At 34.8% G+C, this 17,848-nt stretch overlaps 1 long non-coding RNA gene across 4 annotated transcripts in view; it reads left to right on the top strand.

Moving 5' to 3' along the window:
* The window catches only part of LOC103098075 (uncharacterized), a 99,642-nt gene extending 82,887 nt beyond the window's left edge, over nucleotides 1-16,755 (top strand). For all 4 annotated transcript variants that reach the window (XR_008913266.1, XR_008913269.1, XR_008913268.1 and 1 more), the window contains one exon: nucleotides 16,434-16,755. This is a non-coding gene — a long non-coding RNA (uncharacterized LOC103098075). The remainder of the gene's footprint in view (nucleotides 1-16,433) is intronic.
* The last annotated feature ends 1,093 nt before the right edge of the window (nucleotides 16,756-17,848 follow it).

Genomic DNA, 17,848 nt, shown 5'->3' with positions numbered 1-17,848 from the left:
ATTTGGGGGATTGAGGAAGATGGAAAAATAGAGAGGTGTGAGTCAGGGTGGAAATAGAAACCAACCAGTTAGAAGCCTGGAAACTAAAATCTAAAACAACCTGTATTGACATTCTGCTGTAAAACTTGAAACTAGCTAAGTTCCTTTGACCATGTCATGTAATTGTGTACCCCATGTAGTTCTCTTAAATTTATTTTTAATATGCAAATGAATTGAATTCTGTTAGAAATATGTTCAATGTTAAATGTTTACACATATACCCACAGATATATTAAATAACTAAATATATGATTCAAACATATAATTTCCTTGGTGCAGAGAATTTCTGTGTTGAAATGGCACAGGGACAAGACTTTTAAAATTATAAAGTGATCTCTTTCCCATCCGTTCTCTATATTGATGTTAATATGCTTCTTAAGGCAAAAGTCTGCCTTTGTGACTTTCTAATTCAAAAACTTTTAAAACTTGTTATTAATTCACATAAAATATAAACTTCTTTTCCTGGAATCTCAGACCACTATATGTTAGATCCCATTTACATACACATACTTATATATACACACACACAAGTGCATATTTCTTTTAAAAATCAACATGTTGAAACAATTTTTAATTTAATTTAATTTTTTGATTTAAAATTCTATTTAATTAATTTAGTATGTGTTTCCATGGTTACATAATTCATGTTCTTTCCCTCCTCTCCTCTCTGCGTCCCTCCTATCCCCCATACTCAATGTGCAATTCCGCTGGGTTTCACATGTATCATTGATCAAGACCTATTTCCTTATTATTGATAATTGCACCAGGGTGATCATTTAGAGTCTATATACCCATGTAGTTGGTTTTCTTCTGTGTTTCTACTCCCACAGTTCTTTCTCGGGATGTGGATGGTGTGCTTTCTCATAATCTCAAAATCCCTCAGAATTGTCCTGGATCATTGCATTGCTGCTAGTAGAGAAGTCCATTACATTGATTGTACCACAGTGTATCAGTCTCTGTGTACAATGTTCTCCTGGTTCTGCTCCTTTCGCTCTGCATCACTTCCTGGAGGTTGTTCCAGTCTAAATGGAATTCCTCCACTTTATTATTCCTTTGAGCACAATAGTATTCCATCACCAACATATACCACAATTTGTTCAGCCATTCTCTAATTGATGGGCATCATCTCCTTTTCCAATTTTTTTCTGCCATGAAGAACACAGATATAAATATTTTTGGTTGAAATTTTAATAATTATTTTCTGGCATTTTGTGATTGATATTCTTTCCCTCACTTCCACTCCTTCCCTTTCTCCAAAATAATAGGTAATATGATGTAGATTGTATATCAGTTATCACACAATATACATTTCCACATTTATCATGTGAAAGAAGATACATATTGCTTATGCCAGAGAAAAATTAATGGATGAAGCAAAGTGAAGAATGACATTCTTCAATCTATACTCAGATCCCATCAGTTCCTTCTGTGGTGGTGGATAGTTTTTTCTTCATGAGTCCTTTGAAGTTGTCCTAGATTCTTGTACTGTTGATAATAGTTGAGTCATTCACACTTGATCATTAAGCATTATTGCTCTTATTGTGTACAACATTGTTCTGGTTCTGTTTACTTCATTTTATATCACTTCATGTAAATCTTTATAGGGTTTTTTTGTGTGTGATCATCTTATTTGTTATTTCTTGTAGCTCAAAAGTATTCCATTACAATCATATACTACAACTTTTCCATCCATTCCCCAATTGATGGAAATCCTTTCAGTTTCCATTTTTTTTGCCACCACACACACACACACACACACACACACACACACACACACACACACACACACACAAAGTTGCTATGAATATTTTTGTGCAAGTCGATCCTTTTTTTCCAGACTTAGTAGTGGTACTATTGGGTCAAAGCCAAACCACTCCCATATTTCACCTTCCAATGTACTTGCCTGCCTGAAATCTTTATTTCAATAAAACAGAATTATTTCCTTTGCCACAGACTCAATATGCAATCATGAATCTCTATCTAGTCTAGAAAGCCATCTTTGTCCATGAGGTAGCTCAGCTCAGATGCCATTTCATCAATGAAACTTTACGTGATGTCCCATTCCAAGAATGTTTTATCTCTAACCTTTATTGTTCTAGTACAAAATATATTACTCCTTGGCAGAGTATACATTACTTGAGGATGTGACTATTCTTTTGCATTTGGTAGACATTTAATAATCATTTGTTGGATTTAATTGAATTGGAGAGGGAACAAAAAAAGAACTGTGGATTGAAAACACAAGCATCTGTTTTACTAAGAAAAGGTTTAAAACATCCAGCCCTTTGTATCTGAATATCAGCCCACACCATGTTACTCTTCATTAGAGGTTTTCCACCCTCACAATAAAAACAGACAACTTCATATATCACTGAATAAATACCTGGATGCCAAACAGGAAAGAATTTTTAGGATTGAGAAAAACACAGATATATAAAACAATAATATTAAAAAGCATATGTCACCTCTTAGTGTGTTGTATTTTTAGCAGCTTACTACTTTTATTTTTCTGTGCCTTCCTTCTAGGGTATTGTGTTACATTGGACATCATCAAGGGAGTCCTTGCAAGAAGTTTTCTTCAACTTAATTCATTCCCTATAAAAGACAAAAAGAGATAGAGCAGAAATAATGAGAGAGACAGAAAGAGATAGAGAGAGAGAGAGAGACAGGGAGAGAAAGAGAGAGAGAGAGAGAGAGAGAGAGAGAGAGAGAGAGAGAGAGAGAGAGAGAGAGAGAGAGAGAGAGAGAGAGAGAGAGAGAGAAACTAGTTTTCTTCTGGCTTCTTAGTCTTTCTCCATTCTTTTTATCTAGTGGCATTTCTGCCCTACCCTATAACTGCACCATACACTGCATGGTATATACAGAGATAAATGAAGATAATAAAAATTTTACTATAATCTTTACAACTTCTTCTTGAGAAATCCCAGTTTCTAGTGCCCTGTCTGGATCTTTCATTTTGGTTTTACCATCTGGTTGTGCTTCCTAATTCCCTGGAAAAAAACAGATCCTTTTTCTTTGCTTGACCTAGTTCAATTCCCATTAAGCCTTTTGACAAAATTATTTTCCTATTAATTTAACAGGTGTTTTTTTTTTTTTGTATCTACAGAAAAAAAAATCTTAAACAACATTTTGATGCATTCCGAGTAGTCAGGAAGTTACTTATGATTCCTTAGGTCAAATATGATTTCTTTAAGTTGATTGTAATTTGCCCTAGATCTCTCAATTATATTACCTTTTCCTCCTTGTTGCTGCATGTTAAATTCTTTTAATTAGACCCATAGTGCCAGTTCTTGCATCTTTCTTTGGTTCTAAATATCCTTCCTAAAAAGGATATTTTGTTTTTTATCCTCATGGCCTAAACTTTCAACATCACTGGTACTCCTACTACTTTAGAATTTCTTTCCATGAGCATTGTGAAATGTAAAATGAATAATTTTGAGCACATTAAATTGAAAAGGTTTTGTACAAACAAAAGAAATGCTGCCAAGTTTAGAAAGAAAGCAAAATATCTGGGAAAATTTATATAGAGCTTCTCAGTAGAGGTTTCATATCTAAAACATATAGATAACTCTGTCAGATTTAAAAAATATAAAAGCCATTATCTCAATTCATAAATGGTTAAAATATATGAACAGTTTTCAGTTGAAGAAATCAAAACCATATCTAGATACATGAAAAAATGTGCTAAATCACTACTGATTAGAGAAATATAAACCAAAACCATGCTAAGATATTATCTAACACCCATCTGACTCACTAAAGTGACAAAAGGGCCAAATGAAATGTTGAAGGGATTGTGGAAAAATGGGGAAACTATTACATTGTTGGTAGAGCTGTGAACAGATCCAACCATTTTGGAGAACAATTTGGAATTATACCCAGAGAATTATAAAACTGTGTATATCCTTAGACCCAGCAATAACATTTCTGGATTTGTTTCCAAGTGAGTTTATGGGAAAACGGAAAATAATCCTTACATTCCAAAATATTTGTAATAGCTTTCTTGGTAGCAACCAAGAATTAGAAATTGAAGGAGTGCCCATCAATTGGGCAATGGCTAAACAAATTGTGGTACATGATTGTGATGAAATACTATTACACCATAAGAAGCAATGAATAGGCCAATTTAAAAAAAATATTTGAAAGAACTACACAAGATAATAAACAGTGAAGTTAGTAGAACCAAGATTATTGGAAGTAGAACCATTGGAATAGTAGAACCATTATTGGAAGAATAAATGGTGAATGTTACCTTCAGAAAGTAAACTTAAATGCAAAACATGAAAGTCTTAATTATATGAATATGTTGGTCTCCCAGATGACACCTGTTTTGATATGGGGAGGATGAAAAAGGGGCTGGGACACTTATGATCTCAATTTATTATCTAGATATGAATAAAAGCAAGCTAAACAAAATAATGAAGTTTGTGACTTCATTTATGTACAATCTTCTTTTTCTTTGGAAATGAAAATGCTCATTTTATTTTTGAATTAAAAGAAAAGTTTACTATTGAGAAGTTTATGGTATTTATCATTTGGTCAAATATATTCCAGAAAAAGCAAGAAAAAAGGTAATAATTCTGTAGTTTTTTTCTTGTTGTCAAAAGGAAATGTGATCTTCAAAATCTATAAAATGTGTTGAAAGCAAAGCATATGACATACTAACATGCAAATATTAAATTCATCATCATAAAGAAAAAATGAATTACTTTTCATAAGGAAAATTCCATTCTCAAAAATGATCCCCCATAAACAATCACCCTACTGCAAATATCAATAATATGGAAATAGATCTTGATCAATGACACATGTAAAACCCAGTGAAATTGAATGCTGGCTACAGGAAGGGAGTGGGAAAAGGGCAGGGGTAGAACATGAATTAAGTAGTCATGGAAATATATTCTTAATTAATCAATTAAAAATTAAAAAAAAAACAACTTTGAGAGCTGTCCAAAATAAAATGGCATAGCAAAAAAAAGATTTCCCATACTTTACCACTGACCAGGTGTTTTTGTCTGCTACATAGAATTTATGACCCTAATTCTGTTAATTCTAAGAGTAGAGGAACCTCTTGAATCTGTCTGGCTTCATATCAATATGGACATTCCCATAGAATACCCAAAAAATACCAAAAACATTATCTTTCTTTCTGAATTTCACAGCAAAAACATTTTGGAGAACTAAAAACTGTCTCTTAGGCATTTGGGGGTCTATAAGACTTGGTAATCATACAATCAGTAAGACCCACTTTACAAAAACAAAATACTACCATCAGGACACCAATTGGGTAGGCTCTGATGATTAAAAGTATTCAAAAAGGTGATTAAACCTTGCCAGACCCCAAGTATATGTCCATCATATAAATACATTTCTTCTTGAATTTTTCTAATATGGAGGATCACAGTTTGCTGTGGCTATATTTAACTTATCGTCACTTTCTTTTTTGAATTGTCCTACTATATTTCTACTAAATCCATTTTTCTTCTCTGATCTATGTCTAAACTGACCTAAATTAAAGTCTTATTTCCATTCTGTGTTACTATCCCTGATGAATACATCAAAGTAGTTTAATTGAGCTCACAGTCTGGTTTCCTTGGTAAGTTTTTGATAGATATATCTTGGCTTTCTTGACAAACATTACTTCTTGGACAATATTTTCCTAGAAAAATATATGATTTAATTTTATTTCTGTTTTCCTGGATACAATCCCTGAAACAACCATTACTTCAAAAGGAAAAAAAAATACACCCTTATCTTTTGACTTAGTATCAATGTTAAAATATTAATTACAAGGTAGATGAGCAATAGGGAATTAGGATTTTGGGGTTAAGTGATTTGTCCAGGGTCACACATCCAGGAAGTATCTGAGGCTAGATTTGAACCCAGAATATTTTGTCTTTAGGACTGGTTCTCAATCCACTAAGCCACCCAGTTCCCCCAATATTTATATGTATTTTTATTGTCGAGTTGGTATTCAAAGGCAAAAGAATCAAGCCTCAGATATAGAACTTGGGGGTCTTCCCTCTTCCCTAATATTGAATAAGCAATAGAAAATTAACTTGAAGTTGAAACTGAAATCCAATAGATTAAAAATATTTAAGGGAGCAGAATGGCAACCTTTGCCCCTTATCTTCCTACTTACCCTACTGGCATGGAACAAAGTTTCTTCTGGAGAATGGTGGGAAGGAAGAAGATATAGATGTCTCTTCTGTCTCTTTTCAGTCACACAAAAGGTATTCACATGCCTCATATGGGAGGTGGCACATAGTACTTGCCACAAGTGGGGGCTTGTTACCAAGGTCAATAGGTTCAGAGAGATTAAATAGACTGTGATGGACAATGAATGAATCCAAAAAGAAGAGAAAAACTCCTCCCTGGGAATAAGCCCAGGGAGAGGTAGACCAAATTATAACTCTATCTAGTTCAGTCCAGTCATGGAAGAAATTGCATCCATTGATGACTTTGAAAAAGGAAGTCTTTTTCTTTAATGACTGTAAGTAAAAAGAGTCAGTTTAAGGTGCTTATTTGTAAGCCTGCAGTTTCCTCTATTCAGAATATTGTCCTGTATCTTTTCTTACTTCTCATCGTCATCACTTTTCCCATCCTCTATTTACTGTTCATTAATCAATCAATTAGCATTTATCAACCCCCTACTATAGGAGACGAACTGCTCAGTGCTCAAATATAAATCCAAGGCACTCTGCCTTTACATGGTTATAGAGCAAAATTAAAGTTTCTTGAGAATTGTAAAAATCCTCAGAGGTCATTCATTTCCGTGGAGGATTTCTCACTGTAATATACCTCTCAAGTGGTCCTATATTTCCTGTTAGAAGACCTCCAGAGGGGACGGATTTACGTCCTCCCTTGTCACTCCTTTACATTTATGAACCCCTGTAATTATTTCAATGTTTATCTTTTTGTTTTTTCCCCCAACTCAAATATAAATTTGCTTCTGGGCTGCTGGGTAACCACTGCTCCTAGTACTGCCTTGTGAGAACAAATAAAGTGGCTTCACTCTCTCCCTGACATGATAGACCTGCATGTACATGGATGCAGGTATCATAAAGCTTCTCAGTCTTCTCTCTTCCATCTTAAACATCTCCACTCCTGTAACTGCCATGTATTCAAGGGCCTTTATCATTTGGTTACTCTCCTCCAGGCAATTTCCATGATATTAATGTCCTTCTTAACTGAATGTGATATTCCCGGCGAGGTAAGATGAAATGCTATAACTTCTTTATTCTTGGAAACTATATTTGTTTGTTTGTTTGGGGTATAACCAGACCCCATTAGATTTTTATTTTATGTTCATTTTCTTGCCGTATTATAACTACTTCATATGAAGCCTATAATCCTCTATAACACATCACCCATCATATTTTCTGACAGACTGTGAATCGCTCATTAGTATTAGTGAAATAATTCTTTTGGACCTGGGACTAAGAGTTTATAGTTATCCTTACGGATTTCAACTTCTAAGAAGCTCAATGCTCTTGCCTTTCCAAATTACTTTGGATCTTGACTCTGTCTGCCATTCAGCATGTTGCCTATTGTTCCAGCTAGATGTCAGCTGCATATTTGATGAGCATCCTAACTCCTCTTTATCTGAGTCACTGATAAAATGTTAAACAGCCCAGTGACAGACTCTTGAAACACTCACTTCCTGCCACACGGACATTAAAACATTAATAACTACTCTTTGAGTCGAGCCAGTTCAGAATCTAATTATATTAGTGTCTAGTCCACATCCTTTCATCTTCTCCACAAGAGTCTGAGATAGTTTAACAAAATATTAAATCTTCTCCCACAAGAGGATCTTCTCTGGACTCACATAGAAAGGAATTCATTTGGGGGAAGAGCCTGGCGTGGGCATCATGATTCTCATTCTCAAGGGAAGTTTAAAACAAAGCTGAGGTATGGCTCAGGTTCACATCAAAATGTACAGAGTGGATGTCAGCAATAGAACAGATGCTTATTTTATCCAATAAAAATACTTTTCAAAAAGAATTCAATATTGTGGATAAAAATAAGCCAATATAAGAATCTTAAATCGTCTATTGTATTTATTACACTTCCCTCCAAAGGTAAAAACTACTTTAGGGGACTGCATAAGAATCTGCAGAACAGATAAGTTCTCTTTCACATTTACCTGAGACCTTCGTCGTTTTCTAAGAAATTAAGAAGATCTGGATCTCCTGACCAGGCAAGGGTGTGGCTTGAGTTTTTTGTCAATCTTTCACTGCAGCAAAAATCTGAGTAGAACTTTCCTCTTTCTTTGAAATCTTCTCAATATTGGTGTGGTTTGAAGGATGAAAGAACAGGATATGGGAAATGCTAAGAAAGTGTCATCTGTAATAACTGGCAACTGATTGAAGAGTCAGGAGTAGTGGGAAGTTGAAGAGACCAGAAGGTAAAGGTAGAAAGAGAAAACTGGTTAGGAGATAAAAGATATGTTCATGTCGGTCACCTAAAACTTACTCTACAAGTACCTTTAGCAAGTTACTTAAAATCCTTTAGTCGTAGTTTCATGATCTATGAAATAAGAAGACTGAAGTTGGTGACCTCTGAGGTCTACATCTATGCAGCTCTACAACTATGAGCTGGTGTCTCCTAGCTTTTCAAGTGGGGGGACTAGAAAATGGTGGTGGCTTTGACAGAATATAGGAAAGTTAAGGGGGGAAGTAATAATTTCTATTTTGGACATGTTGAATTTGAACTGCTTATAGGATTCAAAGGTGGGATTGTCCAGTCAGTTGGAAATGTGGCTCTAGACTTTGAGAGAAAAGTGAGATCTAGGTATACAGTTTTGGGAATCATTTGTATAGACAAAGAAATGCACAGGAACCACTGTGTAGACTTAAGAAGGTCTATCATCCTCTGAGACTTTAATGAAAGTGATCTCTGAAACTCTTGATCTTATCCCTCTACACTCTCTCCATTGGCAATTCCATCTATGTTTGTTTATTTAAAGAATCTCAGAATTTGAAGTCCCCGAGGAAATCTGAGGTTATTTCATCATGATTCTATGTAGATAACTTTCAAATCTTAAGCTCCAATTTTTTCTAGAAATCATTTAATCTTTTTTAAATTGATTGATTTAACTATTAATAAGTTTGTCTGCCTGAATGTCCTAGTTGTTCTGGTGACAAACACCATTCACAAAGTTGAATTCAGTCTTTCATATAAAGTAAACAAAATAATACGTGTGGCTCTCATTCCTTTCATTTAGCCACCACCAGTTTGATTAGTATTTATAAAGAAGTATTAACTTCAAAATTTACAAGTTAAAGCATTCAAACTTTCTCATCAAATCCAGGGAAGATCAGATCTTCCACTGTGCCTCCTTAGTTTCCAGCAGAGGAAAGAGGATTAGGTTCAGAGTAGAGGTCACATACTGCAGAGCAAAATCCCAAGAGCAAATTCCAAATCCCTCTATGGCTTAAGTCCCAGGCATCTGGCCTCCCAGAACTTCCATGCTAGGCTAGCTGGCTTTACCCTTCCACTTGCAATTCAGGCTCCAAAGTCACCAGAGCTCCAACACCTGGGCTCTGTTTGGATTATCTCCAATACCCAAAACTGAGGACAAAACAAAACAGAAGCAAATATTCCCAGTCTCACTTCTTGGGTCTGAGACAAAAGAGAGGGAGCATAGATAGGAATGTCTTTTCCTTCTTACTGGTTTAGTCAATCCTGTTCTGGCTGTGACCGAACTGGGATCTTTACTCTTTACCTTAGAGCAGAGCAGAGTCAGAAAAGTTCAGTGAAGAGGTCTCACCAGTCAAAGGAGGCTTCTCTCCACCACATAATACGAAACACAAAGGCCTCTATGGAAAGCAATCTAGACATGATCCAACCCCCCTCAAGTGTTCTTCCATATCAGCAAAACTGGGCATGGTCAAATACGTCTGAGCTACTCAAATAAACTTGCCCTCCCCTCCAAACCTGCTCTTTAACATCTTCATTCCTGTAGATGATATTGTCCAGGCTTAGATAATCTTGTCTGATTCTTCTTGACTCCATTATGGGGTTTACTTAGCCAAGATACTGCAGTGGTTTGCATTTTCCTTCTGCCCTTTTACAGTTAAAGAACCAAGGAAAATAAAATTAAATGGCTTACCAATGGTCACACTGCTAGTAAGTATCTGATGCCAGACTTGAACTCAGGAAGATGAATCTTCCTGATTACAGACCTGCCACTCTATCCATTGTGCAACACAGCTGGTCATAGATGCTCTTAAAACCTTGGAGTAACCTTTAATTTTATTTCTTCCTCACTTACTCAACTGAATTGGTTGTATACTTTTTTTTTCTGTTTCTTTTCTCTACTCACATTGACAATAACTGAGTTCATTCCCTAATTATTTTTTCCTGGATTATTCAGACTTTCCAAACTGCCCTAGCTGTTTATTATCTCTTTTCTCCATAAACTAGTTAAATCATTATTTTGTATATCAGAGAACACTACATTTTTGCCTGTATATGCAAAATATCTGACAGAGTACCTTTCATTTTAGTTATTTTAAATGAAAAAATTATTAATTAATTTAGAATATTTTTCCGTAGTTACATGTTCTTTCAATCCCCTCCTTCTCCTGCCCCCATAGCTAATGAGCAATTGCACTGGGTTTTACATGTGTCATTGATCAAGACCTATTTCCATATCATTAATATTTGCATTAGGATGTTCATTTAGAGTCTACATCCCCAGTCATATCCCCATCAACCCATGTGATCAAGCAATTGTTTTTGCTTCTGTATTTCTACTCCTACAGTTCTTTCTCTGAATGTGGATAGTGTTGTTTCTTTTAAGTCTCTCAGAATTGTCCTGGGTCATTGCATTGCTGCTAGTAGAAAAGTGCATTACATTCAGTTGTACCACAGGGTATCAGTCTCTATTTAAATGTTTTCCTGGTTCTGCTCCTCTCACTCTGCATCACTTCCTGGAGGTTGTTCCAGACTCCATGGAATTCCTCCAGTTCATTATTCCTTTGAGCACAATAGTATTCCATCACCAACATATACCACAGTTTGTTCAGCCATTCCCCAATTGAAGGGTATCCCCTCATTTTCCGATTTTTTGCCACCACAAAGCACGGCCATAAATATTTTTGCTTAGTACCTTTTATATTGTAGGCCTTTACTCAATTCTTGTTGAATGTTTCAATTAATAAATTAATAATAATGTATAATATAATATTAAATTATTAATAATAATAAATCAATATCATTCATTTATTCAGAAAACTTCAGTGACTTCCCAAAATCTACAAATAGAATATAATATCTTGTTTTAATATAAAAGACTCCCACAATGTCTCTTGTTTATCAAAGAATTGCCTTTACCTTTGTTGTCACTGGATTTTTCCATATGTCAGCTTCTACTCCTGTAATTGATTCTATATCCCTCTATTGCTTCCTTTAAAATTCCTTCATTCTAGCCTTTCTTTAATATTATAAAAGTATATATCTAAAACTAATGGTTCCTCTTAGATCCAATGAATAAACACTAGAAAGTTTCCTAGGACAAATACTGGTAAAGCAAAAAGCTTTCCTCCCATTTACTATCTGACATGCCTTTTAGAAATAGATGTAGCAATAAAACTCATTTAAATGAATCAATATATACAAAGAGAATAAGAAATATTTTTATCTTGATGGTGTATGTGAAAGTATCCAGAGAATCCATGAAGAAACTAGGAGAGACAATAAATAGCTTCATAGTGGACTAGAGAGTTAACAGAAATCATGAGTATTTCTATTAAAATAATGAACAGAAAAAGAAGAAATGATTTTTTAAAAATCCATTCATAAAAACTAAAAGTTTTGCTATATCTAGCAGTTAACCTACTAAGATATATAAAAGTTTCATATAAATGCAACTAAAACTAATCTTGAAAAAATAATATATGGAAAGGAATTTACTACTAATGATTCAGGTATGGTAAAATTTAAACAAATGATACCATATTAGTATATAGAAATAATACTTCAGAAATCACATCATCAAAGAGATAATAATAGAAAGAATAGTAACAAAAACCATTTGTAAAAACAAAACGTTTAGAATCACAAGGGAAATAGTGAGAAAAATTGTGGGTTGAAGGCAGCATAGTACTGTCCATCCTCAAACTTTTCTTTTAAATTAGTTATCAACCAGGTTCTGGTATTGGTTAAAACATGCCAAAAACAGATCAGTCTAATAGATTAGATAAGAAAGAAATAGAACTCAGTGATGGTAACCAAGTATTTGGAAAATACAGTGATAGATTGTTAGTAAAAGTAGTTCACTTTTGACAAGAAATGCTAAAAAACATGGAAATCAATTTTACAGGAATTTTGTTCAGACCAAAAATGTGTGTTCTATTTTTCTAACCTGTATAAGTACTCAAAGAAAGGTTACTCTGGTTAATGGGTCTGCAAGCACTGGAAGAAGGGTCATGCTAAGAAATTTAGCAAAAGTCTTGGGAAACTAGCTGGAAGTTGAGTTGTATTCTGAATTAGGCAACTCCAGAAGGGTAACAAGGCAGAGCAAGCTATGATAATTGATCATAGCTGATCATAATTGATCACTTGGTCAAGAGCTGTCAGAAGACAAGAGGGGAATACATTCTTTCACCATGGTTCATTATATGGAAAGTTAAGGATCAACTATGCTTTGTTGGGAGAACTGGGAACTACAGCAGGACACAGGGCAAACTTCATAATTGATTCATAAATATCATAATTGAACTTCTGACTGTAGTAAAAATTGCCAATAAAAGTGTTCATTAATCAAGAAAAATTTGAACAAATTATTACATGTGAATGAAAAACAAGATTATTATGCTCTAAGTAATGGCTAACCGAATAGATTCAGCAAAACCAGCAAAGATTTGTTTGTACTGAAGCAGACTGAAATGAACAGAAACAATAATTTATACATGACTATATAACACTATATGGAAAATAACTTTTAAAGATCTTAAAGGCTCTTTTCTTGTGCAAAGACCAACCACGATTACAAAGACTAATGATAGTGAATATTTCCAGTTCCTTGACTGAGAAATGATGGACTGTAAGTGAAGAATGAGGCATATTCTCAGGTATGACCAGTAGGTAATTTGTTTTTTAACTTGGTTATACTTAATTGTTATAAAGGAGTTTCATCATCCCCCAATGGGGAGTCAGGTGAATTCTGAAGTGAAGGGAGAAGTATTAATAGTTATTCCAAAAAAAGAAAAGAAAAAATGTCAATGAAATATAGGTGTGCATACATATATACACATTTTATGTAAATGCATAGAAGGGAATAGAAGGAATTCCATTAGGAGACAAAAGCACCACAATTTTAGAACTATTAAATTTATAATATAAAGGAAATAAGCTAAATGTAATGTTAAATCGTAGTTAAACATAGTCCTTTTTTCTGTTTCTTGTAAATGGAAATTATATTTGTCAAATCCAAATAATAAAAAACACCCTTTTTTCACAAGAATATGGAGTGCAATGTTTGCCTGACCCTCATGTTCTATTTCTGAGAATGAGGCATTCTTAACTTTTGCAATTGAATCTTGATCCACGATGGTTATTTATTCCTACATTTTAAGACGTTTGTTGAATTTAATGGTACATGTCTGCGTTCCACAGAATAATGAGGGTGATAACTGCAACCACCAAAAAATTCTCAGGCTAAATTCTATCATACTAATTGTCTTCATATATGTGAGAGGCCTGTGGAATTCAGAGAATTTGTCAATATGTTGTTGGTAGAAGAATAATATCACTTACATCAGTTTGGGAGCACAGATTTATTAGGATCTACAGCATTTGAAGGTGTTGGACTCTGCTTACTATACAAGCTTTAAACGAAGCCAAATTAAATCATTCTCATGCTCCTGTTTAGTGGAGGTGGATTTGCTAATTCCTCTGAAAAGCCATTTGACTAAGAAATTAATTTCGTCATTTGAAAATAGTCACCAAAAGTTACTTTAAACGTCTTTTGGAAAATGTGCCACATCAATGTTAAGGAATAATAACAGAGACTCAAATGCTGATAAAACTCTCAAAGGAAATTTCTGAAACAAGTTTTCTATGCTGCATATGGCCTTTTAGTAATAGAGGAAATACTGTCACATGACCAAGCATCATATTTGGTTCTAGGGTCTACTGCAATTAACAAAGAATGAAATTGACTGGCCTTATCAGGCATCAGCTCTGTGGGCACCATCACTAAAACAAATAATGATGCTGTAGATTCAGACAATAAGCCAGCCACTGGCAAATGCACTGTGGGCCACACACCAATAAGCACTTCCTGTGGGTACTATTTACAGGAACATACATACATCTGGTGCCATTATCTGGGAGACTTTACCCTCCCAAATGATACTTTGGTGGATATGTTTCAAGAATTTTTCTCTACTAAAGGCTTAAGTGAGCAAGGGAGAAAACATATATAGTTCCTAAATGAGCGAGGGTGCCAATAAGAAAAGACTGCTTGGATTTGAAATGATAGCCCTTTTCCTCAAGAGAATTAGTAAATGTGGACATTTTCTTTGCCAACCACTATTATAGAAGGGTAAGTACGTCTAGTAAGGATCAGGAAAATAAATCAATGAAGTGGAAACTTTTGATTCTACATGAATTGTACAAAGATTCGGAATAAAAAGAATGTCCTTTCACTAAATTTCCTAGCTACTGCTTTTGGCTGGTCAGTTATTTTTCTAATGGATCAAAAGATTCACAGGAATCTCAAAGTTTTACCTGTAGGTGTCCAAGATAGTTTCTATTAACTCCATTTCCACATCTCCAAGGCTTAATTAGGAGATTATTTTCATAAGATTTCTACTGAAGAAAAGAAGGCAAGTATGGACAGGATCCTTTATCCCCTCCTATATGGAAATAGTCTTCTACTTAAGTACTTTATTTCATCATTCTTCTTACTGGGAGAAAATAAAAAAGTAGGTTTTTCTTTCAAAAAAATGTTCTGGTTACCCTTCTCTAAATGATAGCAGTATCCATTTCTATAGTATTTGAAAGTTTGCAAAGCACATTAATATGATCACAAAAATAAGCAAAGTAGTGCACATATTATCAGTATTTTATGGATTAGAGACTCAGAGACTTGGATAAGTTAAAAGACTTCTACAAGGTGACATGACCAGCATGTTACAATGTCTGGGATCTAGTACTCTTTCTATTTGAGCATTTTTCAAAAACCAATGAATGAACCCAGAAGTTTTACTATTTTATTACTAATGTCTATATTTTTACAGTGTATGTATCTCATTATTTTCTTATTGGAAGTCAAATTTTACAAAAGTATAAATGAAGAGTCTGTGATATCCCAGATGGATAATCTCTTCATTGAATCAGATTATAACTTGCTCCATACCTTCATGGACAATCTTGTTAAGTTGCTGTGACCAATAATCTACAAAGAAAGGTCACTCCATCATCTCACACTGTATTGTTCTTGATTCACAGAATCAAAACCATGACCATTCGAGATAATGGTACCATATATATGCAAATTGTTACGGAAGATGAAACAAAGAATGTGGAGAAATAACAACAGAAACCCATGAATTAAATGTGTACTTTGAATTGTGGCAACTTCCCTTCAAAGTACAGAAAGGAAAGTGGTGGTAGTAGGGGTAGATAATAGGTGTAGATAAATAAAATTCTACCTTTAAAAATTACAGAAAAAGATGGGAGAAAGAAACAAAAGAGGACAAAGTTCAGTAGGTTACTAAGAATTATGTATGTATAGATCATTAATGCTTTTTTAAGGGTAAGTTTGTATTAAAAATAGTAAAGACCCAATAACATAAGAAATAAAATTACTTTCTGTCCCTATATTTCTGTCTCTGTTTCAGTCTCTGTCTTTCCCCCTCTCATTTATGCATATTTTACTAAGAAATAATGAAATTGGAATGTAATGGGAGAAATATTTTCTCTCTCTCTCTCTCCCTGCTCCCCAACCCTCTCCCTACCTTTCTTCCCATAAGATCTGGTGTTTATTATCTGTTTGATCTTGGGAAACATCACTTCAACTTTATGGTCCTCAGTTTTCTCATCTCATCAATAACCTCCAATGTTCCTTCCAACTCTGGGTCCTAATTACATGATAGTCATCCTATGAGTGATGATCTAATATGGTCTTTGCACAATTGATATGGGTATTTTTCAAAGCAGATTGATAGAATCTGCCAGATCTTCACTCCAATGACACACAAAGACTTAAGGACATCTCCATTCCACAATGAGGCCTTGGGGACAGATTTTAGTGGAACATAAAGCTTACTAAAGTGGAAGATAATTATTAGAATATATCATTTGACCTGTTCTAAAGAATAAGAATTGTCCTTAGGATTCATAATTTCAAAAAATTGTTTTTTTTTCTTTTCTATCAGGTAATGTGCTTTCTTTGGCTGTCATGCAGGCTGATTCCTCTCTGAAACATCTTTCAGAAAAAAAAAAATACCAACACTGGGATGATAGGTCCAGAACCGATGTCAAGCGTTTGATCACCTGATTCCCGATCACCTTTCTGCTTTACATTGTAAGTTTCATCTAACATTGATCCTGGGATCATTTGAAAAACCACCAAAAAGACACCTATGAGGAGCGCTATAGAGGGTCAGATATTTTGATTCCTTTTGAACTTACTGTACAACCTCTGTGAGACAGTTCTCATTTGCACTCTACTCAATGACACCAGTGTGTGAACATTAACATTTTACATTGCTTTAGTTCTCTTCTAGACAGGAAACCAGTTCCCTCCTGTAGGTTATGCATCTGTTTACAGTGCAGTGAGTATGTGTATGGCAATAATTCATTCTCTTCATTCTTCCCCTGAAGAATATGTGGCTGTTTATTGGTAATGAAAGGAACCTCAAACTATCTCCTATCAGATAAGATCCACGGTGGGTGGTGGGGGGTGGAAAAAATATTATAGGGAAAATGTTGATTCCTCTTAGATAGATCTGCATCCCTCCCGTTTGGATACTTTAGTGCTAAAGTATATTTTAAAAGACTGCATGGTTAACTCTTAGAGAACTTCTGTTTTGTGCCAGTGTTTTAAAACCATCTCTGTTACACTCCAGTGCAGTACTAAAGTCCTGGGAGAAGCACAGAACAACTCAGCTTTCACTTATTGATTTACAAATTGAGAAAGTGATCTTATAAACAGTTTAGAAAACTATATCCTCATGGGGATTTCCCTCATGCATTGCCTTTCTCAGAATAATGAGGGGAATTTCAAAAAGAAAATCTGCAACAACTATTAAATCCTAAGGCTATTTTGGTTCAGGAGGAAAGAACTATCTAGCTCCTTGAAAACACAAGAACCTAATATCTCTCTTGAACATGTTATGAAATAATTCTTGATCTCTCATCGTGTCAGTTGCAAGTTTTTAAAAGGTATGATAAGGGGGCAGCTGAGTGCTTCAGTAGATTGAGAGTCCAGCCTAGGGACAGGAGGTCCAGCCCAGACCATGTCCAAAACAAATCCTCGTGACAATCGACCTAACACATTTCCTCATAAATTCCTCTGGGGTGGAAGCCACCTTTTCTTCCGGCAGTCTATTCCATCCTGGGATAGCTTCAGAGGCGTAATGGAGTCCGCTCTAGTGAACTCAGGAGACCCAAGTGTTGACTTCTAGAAAGCATATTTTGCATCAGTGTTTTCAAACCATTTCTGTCACATTCCAGTTCAGTACCGAACATCTGAACGTTCATGTATTCATTTGTAAGCTGAGAAAGTGATCTTATAAACACTGCAGAGAGCTTTTTGGATTCTCTCGACTTAGGAAAGTGATGAGAAAAT

This window comes from Monodelphis domestica, chromosome 7 (assembly GCF_027887165.1).
Source record: "Monodelphis domestica isolate mMonDom1 chromosome 7, mMonDom1.pri, whole genome shotgun sequence".
Classification (NCBI taxonomy): Eukaryota; Metazoa; Chordata; class Mammalia; order Didelphimorphia; family Didelphidae; genus Monodelphis; species Monodelphis domestica.
This window is presented reverse-complemented; position numbering and strand designations above follow the sequence as displayed.